At 32.3% G+C, this 6,592-nt stretch overlaps 1 long non-coding RNA gene across 1 annotated transcript; it reads left to right on the top strand.

Annotated features, from left to right (window-relative positions):
- Positions 1-273: 273 nt before the first annotated feature.
- Positions 274-2,983, top strand: LOC136225733 (uncharacterized). Its single transcript, XR_010687268.1, has 3 exons — positions 274-567; positions 712-783; positions 2,561-2,983. It is a non-coding gene; the product is annotated as an uncharacterized lncRNA (long non-coding RNA).
- The last annotated feature ends 3,609 nt before the right edge of the window (positions 2,984-6,592 follow it).

Raw genomic sequence — 6,592 nt, 5'->3', positions numbered from 1 at the left:
CCATGTCGATCTTCTTATTTCCCAAATTTGATGAAAAAATTAAATAAGGGCCAGATCTATAACAAAATCAATGATCAAGGGTTTAATGTGAAAAAATAATTGATTAAGGGCTTAATCGTTATAACAGGTAAAGTTTAGAATTTAATTATACTTTTTGCCATAAATTAAATCTATCTATCTATCTATATAAATCTGTTTACATTTTGCTGACATGGAATCCTCTCATTTTTTTCCAGTAATTATGTTTATTTTTTGGAATTATTTTTATTTCCGACTGCTGAGAACCCACACTCATAGGTGCCTCTCTCTCCATGACCTAACAGGCTTTCAAAACCGCTGGTTCTCTAACCGTTCCAATTTCACTTAACTGCTTGGAATCGCAACTCCCACCTCTTAAGCGGTTTCATCTTATCAGTATCCCCTTCCCTCTCCCCATTTGAAGTCCGCCTTTATATTCTCCTTCCCTCTCTTCTCATTTGTATCTCCTCTTATTCCTCTGTTCGAAGTTTCCTTTTGCAGAGTCATTTTTGGCTGATAGAAATACGGCCGTCTGTACGGTTGTCTAAGGTCAGATTAGTTTCTCAAATTTGTTGTGTAATTTTTAGCTTCAATAAAAAACTACAATTACAATGGTCTTGCTCTCACTCTTGAATATGTTTTCCTTTTCGAGTTGTTTCCTTATCTCTCTAACTTTTTTTTGTGATATTGCAGTGTTCATTGATGACAACCTTTTTCTTGCTGATATAATTTCATGGAATTGCAATCTGCTATCTCCCTGATCTGGTGCGTTTTTATTCTTTCTTAAATTTGTTTACTCTTTTTGCTTTTCTCCACTAGGTTAATGATTCTTGATTGATACACTTTCTTTTACATCTGATTTTTTAAATTTTAATTTTCCATCAATTCTTGTTATTACAGTTCATTTTCATTGATTCAATTCTGTAAAAATTGAATATTCTGGTTTCTACATAAGTGGTAATTAGCATCATTTATGCAATTCTAGCTAATTTCAATATTAATGTTATAATAGACGATGCAGACATCAGCATAATGTTCCTTATAAATTTTGAAAGATTTTACAAGGCCATATGCTTATGATTTGTATCCTACCACGTTTTTGCAAGTAAAAATAAAATCAATAATCAGTGTTTTAGTACAAAAGCCAATCTAATCCGTATTACCATGCTTTTAATAGTTTTATTTTGGATATAGGTTCAGTAAGGTGTTTATAATTTCTTCTACCTTACTTGCTTATATCATTTCGCGAAGCTTATTCTTCAGATTTTCATGGTTTTTAACAATTGTCCTATTTAGGATAATAGGTTATTGTTCAAGCTAGCAATCAACATTTTAGCAGTTTTTTTCATCTTCCTATTCTCCCTCTTTGGCACTCTTTCTTATTCTGTTTTGAAGGATCGATTTTGTTCCTGAAGATCCCAGTTAGATCCCTCCCTCTGCTCACATTTGTTCACTTCTTTGTGTTTTGCAGTACACAGATTCCTACCAATATTTGACTCCTTTGGTACATTTTGTAATACACAGATATGACCTTCATGGTTTATTGCTTCATTAAACCGTTGCATCTATAACTGCATGCCACAAACTCACTCTATTAACTTCTCTCTCTTACCAGAACTTTGAGGTTTCTTTTCTTATCCTTGGTTTTACAGTTCATATCCCATTCCTCTTCATATCATCCGTATTTGTTATCTCCTTTGGAAAAGGTCCAATCTTTTAATTTGAGTATTAGCATCTTAGATGTTCTGATTTAGGGTCTTTGTATTGTTTATGGCTTTCCAAAGAATATTCATCACCATCATCCATCTCTTCAACAATTAGTTGGAAATTGCAAGAGTTTCCATCATTTTCCCATCAGCATGTTCAGAACCCAAGCTTCAATTTCATATGTTCTCCGTTTTGGTTGTATCAATTTATTCTCCTTTTTGGTTGTATCAATTTATTATTATTCGCTTATAAGTTTTGTTTCAAGAGTTTCCCTTGCTTATTAGAATCTATTGGTTATTGAATTGAATATGCTGTTGCTTACTTTCGTTGGTTGTATTTATAATTCATGTAATAACATAGCAGTTTTGGCCATGTTCCTATAAATCAGTAATGTAATGCAACTTATGTAAATGTAGTCTTTGTTGGTTGATTAATTTGTAGCTCTTTGTATTATTATTTTACATTTATCCAAGTCTTTTGCATTTGAACATTTTGGTGTCACTTCAATTTTTTAACTTTCTTGCTGATATTAATTTGGTTACTGTTTGAATACAATCTCTAACACTTCCTTACTCTCCATTTTACTTTATTCTCTAAATTGTATGATGCTAATCGGTCTGATCTCTTTCTCAAGCTTCTCTTTGTTCATGGTTTCAAGTGGGTTTGGTCATTTTTTAATTCATCATATGCTTAAATCTATATACCAGCAAATTTTAATTATGTAAGTGAACTTTTTTTTTTTTTTTGAATATTTAACAATGCTTAACGTATTTGGTTCATTTTTTTTGTTGTGAAAAAGTCCAAATCTCATCATGTTTTATTATGTATGATCAAGGCTCCCTCATCGGCAGTATCTTCATGAAAGGCAAAAAGGAGAACTAGGGAGTGCGTGCATCTGTTGTTTCAGTTTTGAAGAGAGCAGCTAATTGCTGCCAATCTTTTGGTAATTGAAGTTTTCCAGTTAAAAAGTAGCAAGGATCAGTTAATGTCAAGGTGCATGAAATGCAACGGGAGGTTTATTCAATAGCCATTAACAACAGAAGAGGCTATTGAAGCTGCGGAAGGCTTTCAGAAAATCCCTAACTAAATTTAACAAAAATTTAGAATTCTAGCAATGAGAAAGTATTAACTTTAGCCTTTTGACTTATAACTGGCTGTTTTGGATCATGAAATGCTACCATTTGCTAATATTCTTTACTTGTGGGGCATACTACATATACTTTACCTGGTAGGTATTTGATGTTCTTATTTTGGTTGAGGACTTGAGGTTACTTTTAGTGGCTAATTGTTGATATCAAAGCTAAGTTCTTCAATTTTTCAAAAAAAAAAAAAAAAAAAAAAAAATTATGATTTTGTTTTTGACAACTCTTTTTATCATTTCAAAGATTGTTATCTAACAGTTAATTTGTACAGCTAAAACTGAGTTTATTTTATTTCAATCATAATACATCTTTTTAAAATTTAAAAATATGGTTAAAAAAGTGTAGAAAGCTTCACATCTTGCTGGCTAAAAAATTAGATAGAAGTAATGGAAGTAAAAAACATAGTTAAATAAGATTTAATATATTGAAATCTTATACATTACACCTTTTTAAGAATAGTAATCGCAATTATATTTTTAAAAATTATACACTGAGTGTTAAATAAGTTCATAAAACTATAGGGTAAATTACATCCATGGTCACTGAATTTTATCTATTTTAACATTGTGGTCACTGAACTTCAATCTTAATGATATGACCACTGAATTTTACAATTTTTAACATCGGTGGCCACTCAACGCCTCAACACGAACGTTGACGGCTTCAAAATAAAAAAATCCGAAGAGTTAATTATATTCTAAGGAACTTTAATTCTTAAAAAAAATTCGTTTTGAGGTCATTTAAATGTTGTTTGATTAGGAGAAAGTAAATTTTTAGAGAGAGAGCTCTAAAAAATGTGATTTTGGAAAATAAAAAATGTGGTTTCATGATAAATGTCGTTCTGGACAACTTTAATTCTTGAATATTTTCATTTTAAGGTTGTTAACGGTCATTTCGAAGAGTTAGTTAAAGTTGGATGGTCAATGATGTTAAAAAGTGTAACGTTCAATGATCATATCGTTAAAAATTGAAGTTCAGTTATCACGATGTTAAATTTCATTTAGTATAACAATGTTTTTTTTTGGTAAAATTGTTTCATTTTCTTATTTTATTAGAAAATTATAACACATCCCGTGCATTGCACGGGGTTTAATACTAGTTATAATAAATAATGATAAATTACTGAATTGAACTAATATTACTGATACTGAAATTGAGTGACAAAAAACAAGGCATAAATTGTTTTTTCAACAAATAGATATTCTATACTTTTGTAAAACAAACTATTTTGTAGCTATAAAAGGTAAATATAAAGTGTCTAACTAAACACCTCAAACTTTCAATTTTAAAATAAAAAAAGACAAACAAGTAGAGAAAACCGAGTAACCAAATTTGATCCACATCAGCGCCACATCAACTATGAATAAAATACAAATTTAAATAATTATTGAAGTAAAACTAATTTATATCTTAAGTATAAAACTTTATAATGTTAACCCAACCATTCCAAACTTATATTCTCACTTAAAATCCACAATTTAGATCAAAATAAAACTTTATAATGTTAATATTGGGCAAGTGAATTTTGAAGCTCCATTTAAGGATTTTAATTTCCCCGTAAAAACAATTAAGGAAAAAGTATAAAAATAAATCTTGTGGTTTGTACCGTTTTCAAATATAAACTGCATGGTTTAAAAGTTGGTAAACCGGCTATACACTTTAAAAAGATGTCATTATAAGTTTGGATAGTTTTGTGCGCAAAAATGAAAGTTGTACACCAAAGTGTAAAACATCGTAAAAGTTGTACACCACATATGTAATTTACTCGCAAATAACTGCAAATAATGAGCATTTCGTGAAAAGCTCCAAAACGCTACAGTTTCCATAGAAAATGCTAAACACGACTGTTATATTAACCTAACCAAATGCTACATTTCATGCAGCTTGGAATGAAACGCTAAACACTTCTATGAAAAGTTGAAACAAACACCCCTTAAATATGATAATGGTAAATGTTTTAGCTGTTAGTAGACCTAGCATGGGCCGGGCCTATCGAGCTTTTAATAAGTCCAAGCCCACACTAATTAGAGTCGAGCTCGGGCGGGCTCAGGCTCGGGCTTAAAAAAGGAATCCCAAGCACGCCCGCCCAAGCCCATATCTATACAACAACAACAACAAAGCCTTAGTCCCGAAATGATTCGGGGTCGGCTAACATGAACCATCATATAAAACCGTGAAATCAAGTCGTGTCAGCGACACAAATTCGCTCCCTCCACTCCGTCCTATCCACTACCATATTTTCCTCAATTTCCAGTAAACTTATATCACTCTCGATCACCCTCCTCCAAGTTTGCTTAGGTCTTCCCCTACCCCTCACCACTACATCCCTTTGCCACTATTCGGTTCTCTTAACCGGCGCATCAAGCGCTCTACGTCTCACATGGCCAAACCACCTTAGTCGGGTTTCTCTCATTTTATTCTCAATAGATGTGACCCCTACTTTTGTCCTAATTATTTCATTACTCACCCGATCCTTTCTCGTATGACCACACATCCATCTCAACATACGTATCTCCGCCACCGACATCTTATGGATGTGGCAGTGTTTCACTGCCCAACACTCCGTACCATATAACAATGCTGGTCTAATTGCCGTCCGGTAGAATTTTCCCTTCAATCTATTAGGCATGCCGGGGTCACAAAGGAAACCCGTAGCACTCTTCCACTTCGACCAACCAGCTTTAATCCTATGAACAACATCTCCATCTACTTCTCCATATCTATATTAAAAAAAATTCAATTAAAATAAAATACTAACTTTTTTAGTAAAAAATAATAAACATAATAGTTAATAAGTCTTAGAAAATAATAATAAACTAATAGTTAAATTCAAAATAAACTAATACAAACCGATTCTTGTTACTTTTCTTACCAAAAGAACTGATAGGCCGGTCGGTTGAGGGGCGGCGGTCGATTGTTGAGGGAAGGGGGTTGTGTGAGATGAAGGAGTTGAGGGGCATCGGTCGTTTGGTGAGAGGCGGAGTAGTGTGAAATGAGGGAGTTACTCTGTCTGTGTGTGAAAGATGAAGGAGAGAGACGTGCATTTAGGCTTAGGAGGAGATAGATTGAAGAGTATATATATGGGGGTAAATAAATATTATATATAATTTATATATATTTATATATATATATATATATATATATATATATATATATATATATATATAGAACGGGTCGGGCCGAGCCAGGCTCGACGGGTATTTGTATAGCCCAAGTCCGCCCATTTTCTAGGCGGGTTTATTCGGACTTGGGCCGGGTCGGGCCTGACACCAATCTTGTGTCCAGACCCGGCTAAATAGGCCTGAGCTCGGGCGGGCTCATCGGTCCATGCCGAGGTCTAGCTGTTAGCTAATAGTTATTACTGTTGTTGTTAGTTGTTTGTTGTTAGGTGATTAATTATTAGTGTATGATAAAATTATGATTAACAGTTGTTGTTATTATGTAAAATGTCTAATATGAGTATGTTTTAAATTAATCTATAAATAAATTAAAAATATAAAAATTATAATACATAAATTAATAAAAATAATCTAAATAACTAAAAAATAATTAAAAATAATAATCTATTGAATAATTATATTATGAAGATAAGAATAATGTTAGAAAAGAAATACAATTTATCAAAATAAGAAGGATACTTTTGTCAACATCAAAGGGTAAATTACATACGTGGTGTATAACTTTTACCCTAAATCACATTTTGGTGTACAATCAACATTTTGTCA

This window comes from Euphorbia lathyris, chromosome 4 (assembly GCF_963576675.1).
Source record: "Euphorbia lathyris chromosome 4, ddEupLath1.1, whole genome shotgun sequence".
NCBI classification, from domain to species: Eukaryota; Viridiplantae; Streptophyta; class Magnoliopsida; order Malpighiales; family Euphorbiaceae; genus Euphorbia; species Euphorbia lathyris.
The sequence above is the reverse complement of the archived record's forward strand: the minus strand, read 5'-3'. Positions and strand labels throughout refer to the sequence as shown.